We start from the raw sequence: 18,737 nt of genomic DNA, 5'->3' as shown, positions 1-18,737 counted from the left end.
GGCTGCGGGGACAGCAGCAGTCTGCCAATGGGCTAAATCTACAATCAGAATGATATCTCCCCCCCCAGTTTCCACTAATCTTCCAATGCTTTGAAAGGGTTAAGGAAGAAACCCTGAGGCAAGGCCTCTTACTACGGCTGCTACTTTTGTGAGCAGGAAGTATACTGCTCCGATCCCTGACGACCCACCTATATTATTCATGCCATGTCAGAGGAGCAGGACACATCCAGCCAACACAAGCAGCAGCAGTAAAAAGATGTTTTGCCTTGGGGTTTTTCTCCTTAACCCCTTTAATACACCAGAAGACATCATTCTAATTGTAGATTTAGCCCAGTGACAGGTGCTGGAACAGGTAAGTTCTGTGACACCAGCTTCCCTGTGCTGCTTGAGGAGATGATAACTGTATTATACATTACCACCCCCTCTACTGTACACTCCTGGCCCCCATATTGTGCTCTCCTGCCCTCCTGTACTGCACTCTCCTGCCCTCTGCCCTCCTTCCCCCCTGTATTGGGCACTCATGCCCCCCTGTACCATGTCCTTCTCCCCCCAGCACTGTGTTCCCTTGTCCCCTGTACTGTGCACTTCTTCCCCCATACTGTGCCCTCCTGCCCCCTATATTGGGCTCTCCTTCCCTCCTGTACTGTGCTCTCCTGCCCTCCTGTACTGTGCCCTCCTGTTTCCAGGGCTATGCCTCCTGCTCCCCTTGTGCCCTCCCTCCCCCCTGTACTGTGCCCTCCTGCCCCCCATACTATGCCTTCCTACTTTCTCTGTACTAGGCCCTCCTGCCCCCTGTACTGTGCCTTTATGCCCCCTGTACTGTGTCCTCCCCACCCCCTGTACTGTGCTCTCCTGGCCCCAGTATTGTGGCCTGCTGCCTTCTTGTACTGTTCCCTCTTGCTCCCAGTATTGTACCCTTTTCACCTCCCCCTGTACTGTGCCCTCCTGGCCCCCTCAACTGTGCCCTCCCCTCCTATTTTACCCTTCTGTCCTCCATACTCTGTCCCACCGATTCTCTCTCCTCCTGCACCATTGATTCTTCTCCAATGCCCTGCTTTGCCTGGTCCTCTGCCCTGCTGACCCTTAGTTCTCTGCCCTGGTTAACCCCAGTACACTGCCCTGCTGACTCCCTGTCCTTTGTCCTACTAACTCCTGTCCTTGGCCCTACTGACCCCTGTCCTATGCCCTGCTGATCACTGCACACAGCCATACATTCTACTGACCTCTCTACACTGTCTTGCATACTACTGATTTCTGTACACTGTCCTACCTACTACTGACCACTATACACTGCTACTGACCTTTGTACACTGCCCTACATCTCACAGACCCCTGTACACTGTCCTACCTCCTACTGACACTGCCCTACATCTTACTGACCTCTGTAAACTGCACTATATACAGTACTACTGATCTCTGTACACTGCCCTACATACTACTATGTAGACTGCAGGAGTTCCATTACTTAGCAGAATGGTCAGTGTCAAATTATGCTTTCTGAGTACTGGATGCAAAATGTGTATGCAGTGTAATTGGTGTTCATCCCTATATTCTCTGTAAGATATGTTGGACTGCTGAACTTTAAAGTGACTGTACCTCGGTAGCCAAACAAATACATCAATTATTTTAGTACTGAACAACAATTAGTGTCTGTGTTTCAGTTCTTGATATGAGAAATCTTGAAATTGTATATATAAAGATTTCCAATTAATAGGCTAACAATTTGATTCAAGTAGAATCACATCTATTTTAAATTGATGTCCCACCTGTAATTAAAGTGCCTGCCTCTCCTACAAGGATATGCTGGATACACAGCAAGCAAACGTGTCCCTGTAAACTTTTTTGAAATGTTGTGCATTATTTGAAACAGTGTGGGCTTGATTTACTGAAGGCAAATGCACTCTGCAAGTGCTAGTTGTTCCAGACCTTAATAAATGAGGTAAAGCTTCACTTTGCAAAAAATACCCAATCGCGTGCAAGGAAAATGCAAAGGGCCATTTGGCTAGTTTCTGTTGCCATTATGATTTAAAAAGTGTAAACAGTTGATTGATAATAAATGGCTTCAGCCAAACACTAACCATGAGTGAAAGATAAGGGTCTGGTATAGATTTTTTTGGGGGGGGGACCCGAAGGACCTGGTATGGACTGGGGGGGATCCACACCAATTATTTCATAGATTTTTCATCTATATTGACGGGAGCCAGCAATACATTCCAGCTGTGAGCAAGTTTCAAGTAAATTTTTTCCTTTAGAAATTTCATTTTGCTGTGGCACTGTTCTACACATCACACCGATGGGCCACTTTCCAGGCAGAATAAGGGGACACCCCAGGCATGATATTTAAAGAAATATTACATTTTTATTGTTTCACTTTAAGCATTATTAAAATCACTGCTCCTGAATAAACGTTTTTATTTTTTTTGCATTGATACATGTCCCTTAGGGCAGCACCCAGGTCCCCATACACTTTTTATGGAAATAACTTGCATATAAGCCTTTAAAATGATCACTTTTGATTCTTCAATTTTTCATGTTCATGCCCCATAGAGACTTTAATAGGGTTCGCATGTTTGCTCAAACTTTTTGCCTGTACGCATGTTCTGGTGCAAACTGAACCGGGGGGGTTTCGGCCCATTCCTAATATATATACATACATATAAATTGGAATAACATTTCAAAGGAACGTTACATATTTACATATTCATTAATATTCTGTTGACGTGCATTAGGGCACAATAAAAAACAAACAGACAAATTCAAGTCATAAGGCCCAACAGCTTTGTCTTGTTAGCTTAAGTAGTTGGTCATAAAAGAAGGAACAAATGCGCAGTAAAACAGTAGAAGTCCCACAGCGGAAATTCTGTTTTGCCTTATTAAAATGTTTTTGCCTGGGCAGCTACACAAATTAGTTTGTCCAGATGTAGATGTAAAATGTATTTATAGCATCACCCAGATTGAAAAACAACAAATTTTTCCTTGAAGGAAACTGTTAAAGATCTTACTTTTAAATGCTTCAAAATTGCTTGCATACTCTATTTGCACATTCAACATAACAAAAAATAGCTATATGTATTAGTGGGAGAGCTGTATGCAGTAATAATGGTATTTATTTGAAAACAATTGCCGTTTACTGTGAGGTGGATAAAAGCTAATCTGGAAGAAAAAAAGTCAATGGAAGTTGTGCGACTGTTGCTGAAAATACATCAGGAAGCACTTCACTGCTATGTGATCTCAACAACTGCTTGTGTAATTGAGAAGGTGGAGTATTATTTAACATACAAAATCCCTCCCAACACAAAAGATGTCACTACAAGAAGAATTATTTTTTCAACAAGCTTTACAAACAAAATCACATTTGCTGGATGTATGATTAAATTGATAGCTAACCCATCTTTGACACTTATTGCCAGTATTGTTGATATGCAAACATTATATTTGCCTAGATAGAACCATTACATTAATCACTCTTGATCACAAGCTTCATTGACAGCCTCCCACCTAGGATTAATACTGAGCTTTACTGCTCTATACTAACAAAAAATGTATATAATAAAGACAAATTTCCTTAAACATTGCATCATAATCAGAATATATGATGTTTTATCCAAATGCAAAGTAAGAAAAATATTCAGCAAACAGAGGAAATGATAATAGTAACTGCTGCTGGCAACTGGGAAGTTATTAGTAATGCACACCCTAGACTGCTTATAATGAATGCATTGTCCAAGGATTTCTAGACTATATAAATCACGCTCACAGTGTGCTGCAATGAGGCAAAAATAGAAGTCATTATCTAAGCTTGCAATCTCATATATCACACTGATAGATATGTAACTGCTTACAAAGGACACATATATGATGTACTATGGTATATATTGAATATATACTATATGGCAATATTTATACAGATTGTATTTTTATATACAGTACTGTGCAAAAGGTGTGAATAAATGTTGTAAAGTAAGAATGCTATCAAAGATATATACAGTATTTCAGCATTTATTTTTATCAAGTTTCAAAATGCAAAGTGAGCAAACAGAAAAAATATCCAAATTAAATCAATATTTGGTGTGACTACCCTTTTCCTTCAATTCTTACACTTGCACAGTTTGTACACTTGCACAAAGTCAGGGTTTTTGTATGATTAGAGACATATGTATGATTAACCAATTATACCAAGCAGGTGCTTATGATCACCAGTTTTATATGTAGGTTGAAGAGGGCGAACAGCCAGACCATGCTACTAAGGTAAGGTTGTGGAAGACATGTCACAGGTCATACACCATGGCAAGACTGAGCACAGTAACATGGCACAGTGGGGGCTATTTACTTAGACCCATTTCACACTGGGTTGTTTTGCAGGTGCTATTGCCCTAAAAACAGCGCCTGCAAACCGATCTGAAACAGCCTCTGCTGTCTCTCCAATGGTAAAAAGCCCTGAGGGCTTTCACACTGGTGCGGTGCGCTATTAGGATGGTAAAAAAAGTCCTGCTAGCAGCATCTTTGGAGCGGTGAAGGAGCGCTGTGTACACCATTCATTCAACGCTCCTGCTCATTGAAATCAATGGGGCAGCGCAGCTATACCGGCAGCAAAGTGCTGCTGCAGTAGTGCATTGCGCGGTTTTAACCCTTTCACTGTCGTTAGCAGGGGGTAAAACCGAATACCGCCGCTAAACCGCCAGTAAAGCGGAACTAAAAATAGCACAGTTTACCATCGATGCCACTCCCGCCCCAGTGTGAAAGGGGCCTAAAGACAAATCCACTTTGCACTACAAGTGCAAACTACAAGTGCAAAGTGCACTTGAAATTGCACTTGGAAGTGCAGTTGCTGTAGATCAGAGGTGGGACTTGCAAGGGAAATAAAAAAAACAGCATTTTAGTTGCACATGATTGGATAATAAAATCAGCAAAGCTTCTCATTTTAGATCTGCCCCTCAAATTTAGAGCAACTTCACTTCCAAGTGCACTTACAGTGCAATTTCAAGTGCACTTGTAGTTTGCACTTGTAGTGCAAAATGGATTTGCCTTTCGTAAATAACCCCCAAGGTAGTTTCACTGCATCAGCAAGGTCTCTCCCAGGCAAAGATTTCAAAACAGACTGGAGCTTCGAGATGTGCTGCTCAAGCTCTTTTGAAGAAGCACAAAAAAAACAGGCAATGGTGAGTGCCATAGAAGCAGTGGTTGGCTAAGGCAACTTAACGCAGCAGATGAAAGACACATCATTCATACTTCCCTTCATCATCAGATGTCCAGCAGTGCCACCAGCATAGAACTGGTTAAAACCAATGGGACCCAGGTACACCCATCTACTGTCTGTATAAGTCTGACCATAAGTAGTCTTCATGGAAGAATTGCAAGCAAAAATGCCATACATCTGACGTGGAAATGAGGCTAGACAACTTAACTATGGATGAAAACATAGGAGCTGGGGTGCAGAAAAATGGCAGCAGGTGCTCTGGACTGATGAGTCAAAATTGTAAATATATATATTCTACAGCAGGGGAATGTCCTCAAGCATACAGAAAATGTAATTAAGAACTATCTTCAGTGTAAAAAATAACAAGAAGTCCTGGAAGTGATGGTTTGGCCCCCACAGAGCGCTAATTTCAACATCATTGAGTCTGTCAGGTATTATATGAAGAGATAGAAGGATGTAGATTAGTGGTTAGATCTCCAAGATGTTTGAAACAACCTACCTGCCGAGTTCCATCAAAAACTGTGTGCAAGTGTATTGATTTGATTTGGATTTCTCTTCTGTTAATTTACTTTCCATTTTGTTAATTGCTAAAAATAAATGCTTAAAACTTCTATTTCTGAAAGCATTCCTAATTTACTGCATTTTTTTCATACTGCCTAAAACGTTTGCACAATATACATTGTACTATTATATATATATATATATATATATATATATATATATATATATATATATATATATATATATATATATATATATATATATATATATATATATTCATATATATATATATATATATATATTTTTTTTTTTTTTCCAGTAGTTGCCACTGCTTACACTGTGTACAGATATGTGTTCTTTCAATAACTTGCTACTTGATAAAAATGTTTATTATTAGGAGGTAAATGTAAGGCTGACACATTTTGGGGTCTGTACATCCTTTCCAGGGCCATATACAAAAACACATCCTATCCTGACCATGGATATGAAACATATTACAACATTTTAAATTTACAAATATATTGACTAATGCTACATTGCAAGATAATCAAGACATTTACAATATATTAAAACAACAAAGTAACAAAATATTATGGTGTATTACATACCACCACCTTCAAGCTGTATCAAACATATCCATAATTCAGCCTACAAAAGGAGAGAGAAATGAATTAAAATTTACAAGCTACATTTTTCATTTATTCCTTTGGTACTGCAAAAACCTGACCCCCTGCAGTGCACCTTTTGGATTGGTTATACACAATCAGAAGAACACAAAGCTTCCCAGCTGAAATTAGTTGTTTAAAATTGTGTTCCCCGGGGAAAATAGATAATGAAACAATTTGCTACCTTAGAAAGAGGCATATTGAATGAATATCTTAGGGTCTGTGATTCCAAGTAGGCTGAATTACAATCAGATTTTTTTTTTTTTTTATTATTTTAACCAACTTTTGGATTAAAGCCGTTATATTACCTATTAGATGCAAAGGGGTTATTTACTAAAGGCAAATCCACTTTGCACTACAAGTTCAATTAAAGTGCACTTGGAAGTGCAGTCGCTGTAGATCTGAGAGGGACATGCAAGGGAAACAAAAAAAATGCATTTTATCTTGCACATGATTGATTGATAAAATCAGCAGGCCTCCATTCATTTCAGATCTACCCCTTATGCCGCGTACACACGGTCGAACTGTTTGACGTACTTAGTCCGTCATACAATCCGACGGACAATCCGGCGTACTTTCCACTGAACGGACTTGACCACACACGGATACACAAACAGTCTGACGAAAGCTTGCGCGATGACGTAAAGCACGTACGACGGGACTAGAAATAGGAAGTCCAAGACACAGCAAAGCCCTGTAAATCCTTTCTGGGCATGCGCCATTCTTAGTCCGTCGGACTAGCATACTGACGACCGTATTGTCCGCTGAAACCAAAGTACGACGGACAGATTTTTGGAAAAACCGAAATTCTTAGTACTCCGGACTGCACGCTGAAAAAGTCTGCTGAAGCCCACACACCAGCGGATTGTCCGCTGAAATGTGTTTCAACGGACTAAGTACGTCAAACAGTTCGACCGTGTGTACGCGGCATTAGATTTACAGTGACTGCACTTCAAAGTGCACTAGCAGTGCAAAGTGGATTTGCCTTTTATAAATAACCCCCATAGCTTTGGAATGTTCTCCAAGTGGAACACCTGACAAAGCACATGATTTGAATCACACTGCATACTACAACTTAATAAACAAGCAAAATGTTGTGTCCCCTTCTTTTAATACTGGACATATTGGAATTGTGAAATGGAGTACCAAAAAGATTTGACACCAACAATCAGGACCTTTAGGCCCTGATGTGAAAGGGCTCACTTCCACATTGAGACTGATTTACTAATATATTTGAGGATGTTCACACAATGAAATGTGAGAAGATTGACTTCAATTGAATTTATTGAGTGGACATTCTCAGCTTCTGTATTGTTCTCACTATATTTGGAAAACATTTTTCACTGCCCTTTATTTCCCATTTTTCAGTTGTTGTTTATGGAACGATGCAGATACAGAAGCTTTAATGACAAAGTGTTTGCTGTTAAAGTTATCAATATGCAACACATATTAACATCTCAATAAAGCTGGCAACTTCAGAATATCTTTCTTCCCTGAACTTCCATGCAATAAAATAAGGTTCAAAGGACTGGTGACAGACTGTGCCCTTCTCTGAGTGTAAACATAGACATTAGGTAACATTCAACCAATCCCGTGGCATTGGGCAACAATCTCATATTTGTGGAAAGTTTCTAGGCCTGCTGGCAATTGCTTCTGTATTGTTCTAGTAATTCGACTTGTTGGAAAACTGTCTTGTGCACTACAGGCATACCCCACTTTTAAGTACACAATGGGGTTTATTTACTAAAGCTGGAAAGTGCAAAATCAGGCTCACTTCTGCAAAGAACCCAATGAGCTTCTAACCTCAGCTTGTTCAATTAAGCTTTGGTAATAAAACCTGGAAGCTCACTGGTTTCTATGCAGAAGGGAGCCTGATTTTGCACTTTCCAGCTTCAGTAAATAAACTCCATTGTGTACTTAAAAGTGGGGTATGCCTGTAATGTTTCTATCTGGTAAGTTGATGCCAAGCTCTTACTTCACTATGTGCACTCTCTATTGAAACTACATGTAAGCTTAGCCTAGTGTTTATGCTAATATAGAACTCTGCAGTGCTTTGACAAAGTTTGCCCTGCCGGTGGTCAATCATGCAGTAAGGCTGCAGGGCAAACTTTGTGTGACACTAAACAATATCCTGAAGCACATTCTCTAATGGCAGTCCTCCTGGATCCAGATTTCTCCAGCTCCGGCCCTTGTTGATCCCACCTCCTTGCAATGGCAAACTTGTTTTGCACCAGCAGGCAAATCCTAAGCCCACCCCACACTGCAGCATTCTCCAAGCATTGGCTATTGCATGCACCTTCTCCCTAAGTGCCACTTGCAGTCCATACACCACATACAAAGTCTCATTTTATCTTATGCTGCAACTCAACTTTGGCTTCACCACTCAGATCCCCCTCTAGCCTGATTGTACCACAGACCACTTCTCATGCTCCATTAGGTACCTATTTGAAGAACCCCAGGCAACATGACAGTAAAATAAAGGTACAAAGAGATAGCATATTAAGTTGTGGTTTCTAAGTACAATGGAATACCCCACTAAATAATATATTTACATTTGATAAATATTGAAAACGGAAGGTGATCAATACATAACATTGTTCTCTCACATCCATAACACACACACCATAACATTATACATGTTAATATGATCTAGTATTATAACTTTTCATAGAGAACAATCATATTTTAAGGCTCTACATCCAGAAAAGGTATAACTTAATCATGACTAAAAAAATAATTCTCATTTCTAAATGTCATTATTTATGGAGAACACCGTTTTTGCCTAACTGCTGACAGAGGGTGTAAACAACAGTATATCAAAATCTAACTTGTTCCTGCATAATCCCTTCCATAAAAGCTGCCAGTTTTATATAAAGCAGGAAAAGTACATGTGGGTGAGACTATGTAGGCACAATGTTACTTAGTTCCTATGCACATTACAAGAAATACATATTGAAAACTCCATTCTTCAGATAAAAAGATTGATAGGCTAGGAATATGTGTTTCCATTTGTAATTGCAGCTCTGCATGATGTCAACATGTCAATGACACCTCAATCTAACTTGAATCTATGAACATGTAAAGCACTTAACTCATCAATCCATCTTTCTATGCTTCTGACAGCTCACAGCAGTCTCCATAAATTGTTTTGCCTGTAGTACATTTAAACAGCAAAATCAATTGTTCAGATTATAAAATGCATAATCCAAAAATTATATTTGATGTTTGCTCTTGTGACTTGAAGATGATAAAAAAAAAATGCAATTACTGGTGATTACACATGTTATTTGTGAAAGTTTGTGTCAATAACCCTAGCTCTATAAGCCCACCCTTTAAGTGTACCACCTGCAATTGTATACAGAATCAATAATGCTTGAAAACCAATTAGTCCTGAACAATTTAATTGTCACGGATGTACTGCAACACTTGCTAATTTCATAGGAAACATTCCTTTACAGAGAATTGGAAGCTAATAGTGTTGTGTTTTTCTACAGCTAGGCATTATATCTAGTTATAAAAAATGCAGCTTGACTGACTACCTTACTTTATATATTGCTGTCAGAGGAACAGCGTGTTCCTACATTACTATTATTTCAACTCATCTAGCAGACTGGTTTTAGAAGATAAGGACAAATGAAAGAGTAAATAATGTAATTGGCTGTCACCAATCGCGTGGAATAGTCACAAATAACAGACAGAACTCTGGAAAGCAAAAAAACAAAACAAAGAAACACAAACCACAGCTTTTGGGTATGGGGCATATAACATACCCCTTATGTGAGAGTTTGGAACCTAAGCAATAAACCTCTGCTTTTGAGCCTCAAACATACAGTATATGGAGAAAAAAAAATGTCAATCACACCATAGTCAAAAATAAATTGTAACAAAAGCAAGTGTTTAAATACAGAGTATTAGGCAATTTAATTGTCAGTCAACCTAAAATAGTTTTTCAATATTTTGTAGATTATTCTGTTTGAAATTGAACTTTATGTGTTATCATATCTCCCTAGACTGAGTCTGTCTGGACAGTATTGAACATAAAATATTCTAAATATATAAACTTGCGCTAATGGTGTGGCAAATGTGACAAATAGAAAAAGATAAAAATAAAACTAGAAATGCAGCTGCTGTGCACAAAGTGCTATTCACTAGACAAACAGGATAAAATATAAACTAAAGCACTAGCAAACACAACATCAATAAATATAGTGAAAAACAATAAAAAGTGAATGTCCATATAAAGGGACTGATGTGCTCCAATCAAAAAAAGGGCAAAGTGCTCCAGAGTTTACAGATGCGCAAAACACCCCATCTTGTGTCCCCACTCACCAGATGGAATGGACCTCTAACTTTTCATTCTACGGGTCACTTTGGGCTTATAATAGTGACCAGGCATGGCAGCTTGACATCAAATCATTAGGCAGATCTCACTTGTTAGCCCTTGTACACACGGAAAATGTCCGATCGGACGGTGTTGTCGGATAATCTGACTGTGTGTGGGCTCCATCGGACTGTTTCTGTCTGAATATCCGACCGAGAAAGTTTTAGAGCTGGGCTATAAAACTTTCCGGCAACATGATCAGATCGGACTTTGTCGGATTGTGTGTAGAGGATTCCGATCTGACAAAGTGCCACGCATGCTCAAATCAAATTCCCAGACCAAAGCTATTGGCCACTAGCCTGAATGTAGTCCCGTCGTAACGAAATAACGTCATCACGTTACGTACGATCGGACTTTGTCGGACTGTGTGTATGCAACACAAGTTTCGGACAAAATCCGTCGGACAAAATCCGATGGATTTTGTTGTCGGAATGTCCGACCGTGTGTACAAGGGCTTACAGATACTTAGCTAAGATAATTAGTAAAAAAAAAAAAACGTTCCACCGATAACCAGAAGTGATATCAGTCTTGGAACCGGAAAAAAATGTCCATTGACGTAATGACGTTGTGTTTGCTAGTGCTGTTGTTTAGATTTTATCCTGTCTGGACAGTATGGTCATCTTCTGACTTGACACCATCCACAGGCAGCTTTGCACTTCAGTAAGACACAGAAGTTGAATCCAAAGCAATTTTACTTTAGCTAAATGAATGTCTTTTCAAGAGTTATTTACGAAAGGCAAATCCACTTTGCACTGCAAGTGCACTTGGAAGTGCAGTCACTCTAAATCTAAGGGGTAGATCTAAAATGCGTGGAAGCTCTGCTGATTTTATCATCCAATCGTGTGCAAACTAAAATGCTGTTTTTATTTTCCTTGCATGTCCCCCTCAGAGCTACAGTGGCTTTACTTTTTTTTTTTTTACTCTATTTCACATTTTTTCCAGTTTTACAAAAGGGGAAGAGAAAAAGGAAAGCAGGGAAAAATATCAAAGATGCAGGGATAGGCCATTCGGCCCCTTCCCTACTACATACAATAAAAAACAATTGACATACATTTTATACTTTGTCCATCCCCCCCCACCCCCTCATGTCTCCTTCCTCCCCCCTTTGTCCCTCCCTCTTCTAAGAAGGCAAAAAGAGAACCCCCTCCCCTATAGACCCAGTACCTCACTATATTTCTTTGTACGCTTGAATATTTTCCATCTTTCCCACCACCCTTGGGGCTCCCTGTTTCCACAATGACTGTTTTACAGTGACTTTACTTCTAAGTGCACTTTCAAGTGTCCTTGCAGTGCAAAGTGGATTTTACTTTAGTAAATAACCCCCAGTGGTTTGGATTTACAAAAGACATATAGACTGTCCACTTTTACAACTGCAGTTGCTCCAGAGCTTAGTAAATGAACTGGCTCTTCAATTTTTATATATTGGTTATACTGGTTCCCACAAAGTGTCAAAAGTTTCAGTTAGTGTCAAAATGTCTGCCGCAATATTGCATTATTTTAAACCAACAATATGTAGCAGAATACATGTTGGCCTAAATTTATGAAGATTTTTTTTAAAATCTTCATAAATTTAGGCCAACATGTATTCTGCTACATATTGTTGGTTTAAAATAATGCAATATTGCGGCAGACATTTTGACACTAACTGAAACTTTTGACACTTTGTGGGAACCAGTATAACCAATATAGTGATCAGTGCTAATAATATGCACTATCACTGTACTAAAGACACTGGTTGGGAAGGAGTTAAGCATCTAGGGGGATCAAAGGGTTAAATGTGTGCCTAGCCAGTGTTTGTGTTTACTATGTGTGCTGCTTTTACTAACGGCAATTTTATTTCCTGCTTAGCAGGGACACAAAATCCATCCCTTTCCCCCTGTCAAATAGCCAGAGCTCCATTCTTTGTCTAGCCTTACTGATCATCAGGTGCTGGTGAACATCTATTGGCCGGTGTCTTGTCATATAACATCCTCCATCCGATAGTGTCCGCTGCGTACTGCGCATGCGCAGTACACAGCAACACAGATTCCGAAAATTGCCGAGGATGAACGGCTCCTGCGCCGTGAGTCCAGGTTCTAGCCCCACCATCCAAGTGGACACAGAGTAGGAATAAAAAAGAGCCGAGCGCAGCGAGGCCGAGCCTGAAGCGTGACGAGTGAAGCTCGCCCGCGAGGGGCCCTCTAATATTCACAACCCTATGTCCACTTGGATGGTGGGGCCACCACCTCCACTCACGGCGCAGGCGCTGTTCAGCCTCGGAGATGTTCCGAAGCTTCGTCTGCTCCGTACTGCGCATGCGCAGTACGGGGCGGACACTATTTGATGGCCGGACACTATACGGCAGAACACCGGCACTACCTGATCAGATTGTGCTTTGTAAAATCACAGCACCGCCACCGCGGAGTGTGCGTGGAGTGTGCGCTCCCTACCTGGGTACGTGATCTGCTGCCATATAACTATGACTTGTATTGAACTGTTTGGGACAGTTTTGAACCACTGCAACTTGTTTACTAATATAATTTTGGTATTTTGTCATGTCTTCCCCTTCTATTTATCACTAATTAGTTTAGATCTAGTTAGACCTTACCCATTTCTTTTATGTTTAGTTAGTGTTAGTTATTCACAAAGACAGGACTAGTCAGTGTTAGTTATTCACAAAGACTGGGCTCAGGAAAGTCAATGGGGTTGATTTACAAAAGGCAAATAGACTAAAATAGACTGTACACTTTACAAGTGCAGTTGCACTCTGCAAGTACAGTTGTTCCAGAGCTTAGTAAATGAGGGGAAGCTCTACTGACTTTCATCATCCAATCATGTACAAGCAAAAAAAATTTTTTTTTTTTTTTGTTTTTTTTCCCTTGCATGTTTTTTCCTTGCATTGGATTTTCTTTGCAAATTGAAGAGCCAGTTCATTTACTAAGCTCTGGAGCAACTGCAGTTGTAAAAGTGGACAGTCTATATGTCTTTTGTGAATCCAAACCACTGGGGGTTATTTACTAAAGGAAAATCCACTTTGCACTGCAAGGACACTTGAAAGTGGGATATGTTTTATAGCAGAAAGTAAAAAAATATATATATTTTTTTCAAAATTGTTGTTTATTTTTTTTTTATAGCACAAAAAATAAAAATAAAAACTCAGTGGTAATCAAAAACCACTAAAAGAAAGCTATTTGTGGGAAAAAAATGCCATACATTTAATTTGGGTACAGAGTTGCATGACCACACAATTATCAGCTAAAATAATGCAGTGCCGTATCATAAAAAATGTCCTGGTCATGAAGGAGGGTAAATCTTTTGGAGGTCAAGTGGTTAAAGGAAACCTTTAAGCATCGAAATATCGGCGCTGTGAAAGCAGAACTGCTTTTAAATGTGCAGGCTGTAGGGATGTCTACTGCAGTATAACTGTATAAATAATATAAGATCACATAACCAAAGTGCTTCTGTGATCGTACAACATCCACTACTAAGAAAACATATTACACTACTGTGACACTCTACAAATTAGGACTAGTGGAAGGATTTTATTGACTTTGACATTAACAAAAATGAAATTATGAGGCTTTACAGTTTCAGTATTTAGGCTATAAACATGTTTTTAGTATTTTGTCAAGCTCCTCTTTAACAAAATTGCATTATTAATGGCTTAGTTGATATTCACAGTAGATTAACTGCAGTGGTCACATTCTTATCAATATATCAGAATTGCTGTCTGCAAGCAGAAACCCTTTTTACAAATATTAGCATGAAATCGAATCAACTCAAGTGCACATTAAGAATATAAAACCAATGCTAACCAAACTTATATCCACAAGCTAAGCTATCAAAACAAAACATAATTTTAATAAAACAACCTCTAATACGGTGAAAGTATTCATAGTGAATAAAGTGTCTATTTACATAGGAAAAAAACAGGCTGTAAACTACCTTCAGTTAACTAAGAAGACACCCAATGGACTTTATATAAAAATAAGTAGTTTGCTTATTTTACAAAATATTGAGAAACTTTAGACAATCCACTTGGAAATATTTGCAAAGATGCATGTTAATAAGAAAATGAACTCAGAAATCTGTGTCCATAAAAAGGCAGGCAGAGGCTAAAGGATGATTCACCAGTATTGCCACAGTCTTACTGCAGCTGATCTTTCCTTATTACTTACCCATACTTTGTTCTCCATTGTGCCTCAGTGTACTGTAGTGGTGACCATCTTGATATAGTTCTTTTCTTCCTTATGTCCGAGCCTCGGGTAGGGAGAATGGTACACAGCACAGCACTGACTTTACCAAATCTCACTCTAAATCTGATTGTACTATTAGTCAACTGCAACAGAAACTTATGCCGTGTACACACAACCGGACTGACAGCAAAGGTCCGACGGAATGAATCCACCGGACAATTCGATCGTGTATGGGCTTCATCTGACCTTTGCTGTCTAAAAATCAGACGGACTTTTGATTTAAAACATGTTTCAAATCTTTCCGATGGTTTCGAGTCCGGTCGAAAAATCTGTTTGTCCGTATGCTAGTCCGACAGATGAAAACTGGTGCTAGGGCAGCTATTGGCTACTGGATATGAACTTCCTTATTCTAGTCCAGTTGTACTTCATCACGTTCAAATCCATCGGATTTTGGTGTGATTGTGTGTGGCCAAGTCCGTTCGTTCGTAAAGTCAGTCGGAACTCCGCTGAAAAGTCTGTCGGGAAGACCGTCGGACCTAGTCTTCCGGAAAGTCGTGTATATGCGTCATTAGATGCACACTGAAAAGAGGAGGGTGGTCTGAATACTATCTCTTAATATGATACAGCTCCATCCCTAAATTACATATAATACAAAACGAGTTTGCCCATGGGACTTTAAATGAGTTGTTCATAGAGGTCAAAACGATGAGTATAATGAATTAATAAAGGTTTTATTAGAGTTTCACAGACATAGTCATGAATCAATATATATAAAAAACCATCATAAACCATAACTTGACCATAAACATGTTTGCCATAATACTAAAAGTACATAGTATACATATACAGCTTATATACTCGACACGTTTCGGAAGCCCATGCTCGCTTCCACAGGAGTAGATTTATAAAAAGACAATAAGTATCGGTAAGATGTGGCATGGTCTGTTGATCCAATGGTTTATGGTCAAGTTATGGTTCATGATGGTTTTTAATATATATATTGATTCACGACTATGTCTGTGAAACTCTAATGAAACCTTTATTAATTCATTATACTCATTGTTTTGACCTCTATGGACAACTCATTTAAAGTCCCATGGGCTAGCTCGTTTTGTATTAGATGCACACTGAAGGTATACAGCTATGAGGTTTGCGTGAATAGGAGTGCCTAGGCACACTCACGTACCAGGAAGTACCAGGAAGTACCAGGAAGTACACAGCTATTTATTTGGAGAAACATAATTTTTGAGTTCAGGCACACTTTAGGAACAAAGTATTCTAAACAAATATTAATACACGTGAACCAAAGTCCCTTCCATAGCATTTTCGCATGCTTACCAAAACCATCTGCCCTACACCACTGACCATTGCAGACTGAAAATAGTGCTTTCTACATATAGTTCTGAGTAGGGTAGCATAGATTGAAGTTAGATCAAGCCGAAGCTGTTCTGAGAGTCAGAACTTCAGGAAAATCAATGACCACCAGCAGAGTGGAATTTCTGTGGCAAACCAAACAAGTATTGCAGCAAGAGCAGCATTGTTTATTTTTAAATCAGCAGGGAAAGTGATTTAAAAAAAAGGACTCAAGATCTGCCTATCAATTTAAGAACATTTCATGTCTTTAGTTTCAGAAACGACTTTATAAGAAGCTAGTTAAAAAAATAGGAGAATCTTTTCACAATGCATACATATTCCCAGACATCCTTGCCAGCCTTAGAACAAATGGGCAGCTTATATATGTCTTGCCAACAGGCAGCTATATTTTGTTTTACATTAACCACCATCAAGTATGCTGCTGGTAGCAGTGATAATGTCAGCCATGAAACAGTACAACTGAAAATCATTTTACCGCTATGAACCCCCCCCCCCCCCCCCCCGACTACATTTAACGTTCTTCCTTAGCTTGATGCTAATGTACACCGACTAAGCAGTGCTGTCTAGTAATCATTGCAGCCCCATCAGAAAATGTTTTCATATATTTAGAAAGACCAGGGGTGTCTCATGGTTGTCTCCTGGTCTTTATTTCATTTGCAATCATATATTGTCCCATTTCCAATTTTGTGCAATCTGCCATCCTATAAATATAGTGATCAACAATCTACAAAGAGGATATGTCAACACATTAGGGACTTTAGCACAAACTACTGAAGATTCTTACTTGCTTCAATTCTGTGTAAATAGATCTTGAAGGCAGTCTTCTATAAATTGACTGCCAAGTGGTATGGTGTTGTCTTTGTTATAATCACACAATCACTCAGCATACAGGCAGCCAGGTCAGAAAACTAGGACTTACTACGTAACAGATAGCCAAAATTTAAGCCAACCATGCATGGTTCAAATTTTCACAGATTCAGCAGGGACCAGCTGCATTTCAATCCATGTATGGGAAGACTGATTGTATGCAAGTTGATCCAGATTTTTCTACAAGCAATTACTGCCAGAGGGTATAGCCACTAGGAATAATCATTGTATTCTGCAGAACACAATAGCACTACAGGAGGCATTCCTCCAAATGACACCCCTGGAGAAAGGACATTTTTTTATTCATCTATGGCAGTGATGGGCAACCTTTTTGAGCCTGAGTGCCCAAACAGTGACACAAAACCAACTTATTTATTTCACAGTTCATGGAATTAAACCTGTCAGTGGTTCTGTACAAAGGATGGGACTGATCATCCCTCTGAATGAGCCCTAAGGGACCAAAAACATACGACTTGGCCCAGAAAAAATCTTTTGGGCTTTTTCAAAGGAGTGCGTTACGTTCAGAATACAGGGTTCAGGAATGAGTTGTGCTCATATTACAGGGTTCAGGAATGTGTTATGCTCAGAATACAGGGTTCAGGAATGTGTTGTGCTCAGAATGCAGGGTTCAGGAATGTGTAGAACGACTAAGAACTTAGAATACAGGGTTCAGGAATGCGTTGTGCTAGAATACAGGGATGAGAAATGTGTTGTACTCAGAATACTGGCATCAGGAATGCGTTGTGCTCGGAATACAGAGTTCAGGGGAGGGTGATGTGAAAGCCAGTAGAGGACACTGCTATGGGGTGGCCCTTTCCAAAGCAGTGTCCTCTGCCCCTTCACATCCCCCCCCCCCCCACACACACAGTATTGTCCTCTGCCCCCTCCTTTCCCCTATAGTAGTCACATTTGGCTTCCCTCCCATAGCAGTGTCCAACCTGTCCACAGTCTTCCACATAGTCATGCCTCAGTGGCCCAGCCCCTGCACAGGCAGCCGCTCTCCTATTGGCTCTCAAAGTCCAGGAAGGGAGGAGTCACTCTTCTTCTCTTCCTCAGTTTCCAGAGGCATCACGGCGCTGCTTACAGCAGCAGACACTCTGTATAAGTCCTTCCCACTGGGCTGAAGGGAGGTATTTACACACATTGGCGGCCCTGCTGCCTGATTGCACTGATGCAAGGAAGGGAGCTGGCTCCTCTGTACCTACACTGCAAGTGCAAGTGACTACCTGGCTGGGGGAATTTTCCCTTTTGTCCCTAGTGGTCTGCCCGGTGCCCTGCGTGTAGTTTTATATTATAAATACTGTTCTTTCTGCCTGGAAACTGGAGATTGTCCATAGCAACCAAAACTGTCCCTTTACATCAAAAGTGGTTTTAGACCAGCTAGAAAACAGCGATAATAAATTAGAATCACTTTCAGAATTGAGAGATAGTAATCTGTGGGGAGATCAGTCATCAATCACTGAAAGTAATGACAGTGATAATTCTGCAACTGAACAAATGTCAGTGTTTTTGATTTGATTACATTATTGAATAATTTTTATTATTATTATATTATTGTTTGGTATAATTATTTATAG

The 18,737-nt window shown here is 39.7% G+C and overlaps 1 protein-coding gene across 3 annotated transcripts in view; it reads right to left on the bottom strand.

Moving 5' to 3' along the window:
- Positions 1 to 18,737, bottom strand: part of SNTG1 (syntrophin gamma 1) — a 923,961-nt gene that overhangs the window by 737,649 nt on the left and 167,575 nt on the right. For 2 of the 3 annotated variants that reach the window (XM_077492670.1, XM_077492672.1), the window contains exon 2: positions 6,307 to 6,346. The exons of the other annotated variant lie outside the window; for it this stretch is intronic. The gene's annotated coding sequence lies outside the window, so the exon portion shown is untranslated. The remainder of the gene's footprint in view (positions 1 to 6,306; positions 6,347 to 18,737) is intronic. 3 annotated transcript variants of the gene reach the window in all.

The sequence above is a fragment of the Lithobates pipiens genome, unplaced genomic scaffold, assembly GCF_037356315.1.
Source record: "Lithobates pipiens isolate NorthernLeopardFrog02 unplaced genomic scaffold, aLitPip1_a1.2 Scaffold_19, whole genome shotgun sequence".
In the NCBI taxonomy this organism is placed as follows: domain Eukaryota; kingdom Metazoa; phylum Chordata; class Amphibia; order Anura; family Ranidae; genus Lithobates; species Lithobates pipiens.
The sequence above is the reverse complement of the archived record's forward strand: the minus strand, read 5'-3'. Positions and strand labels throughout refer to the sequence as shown.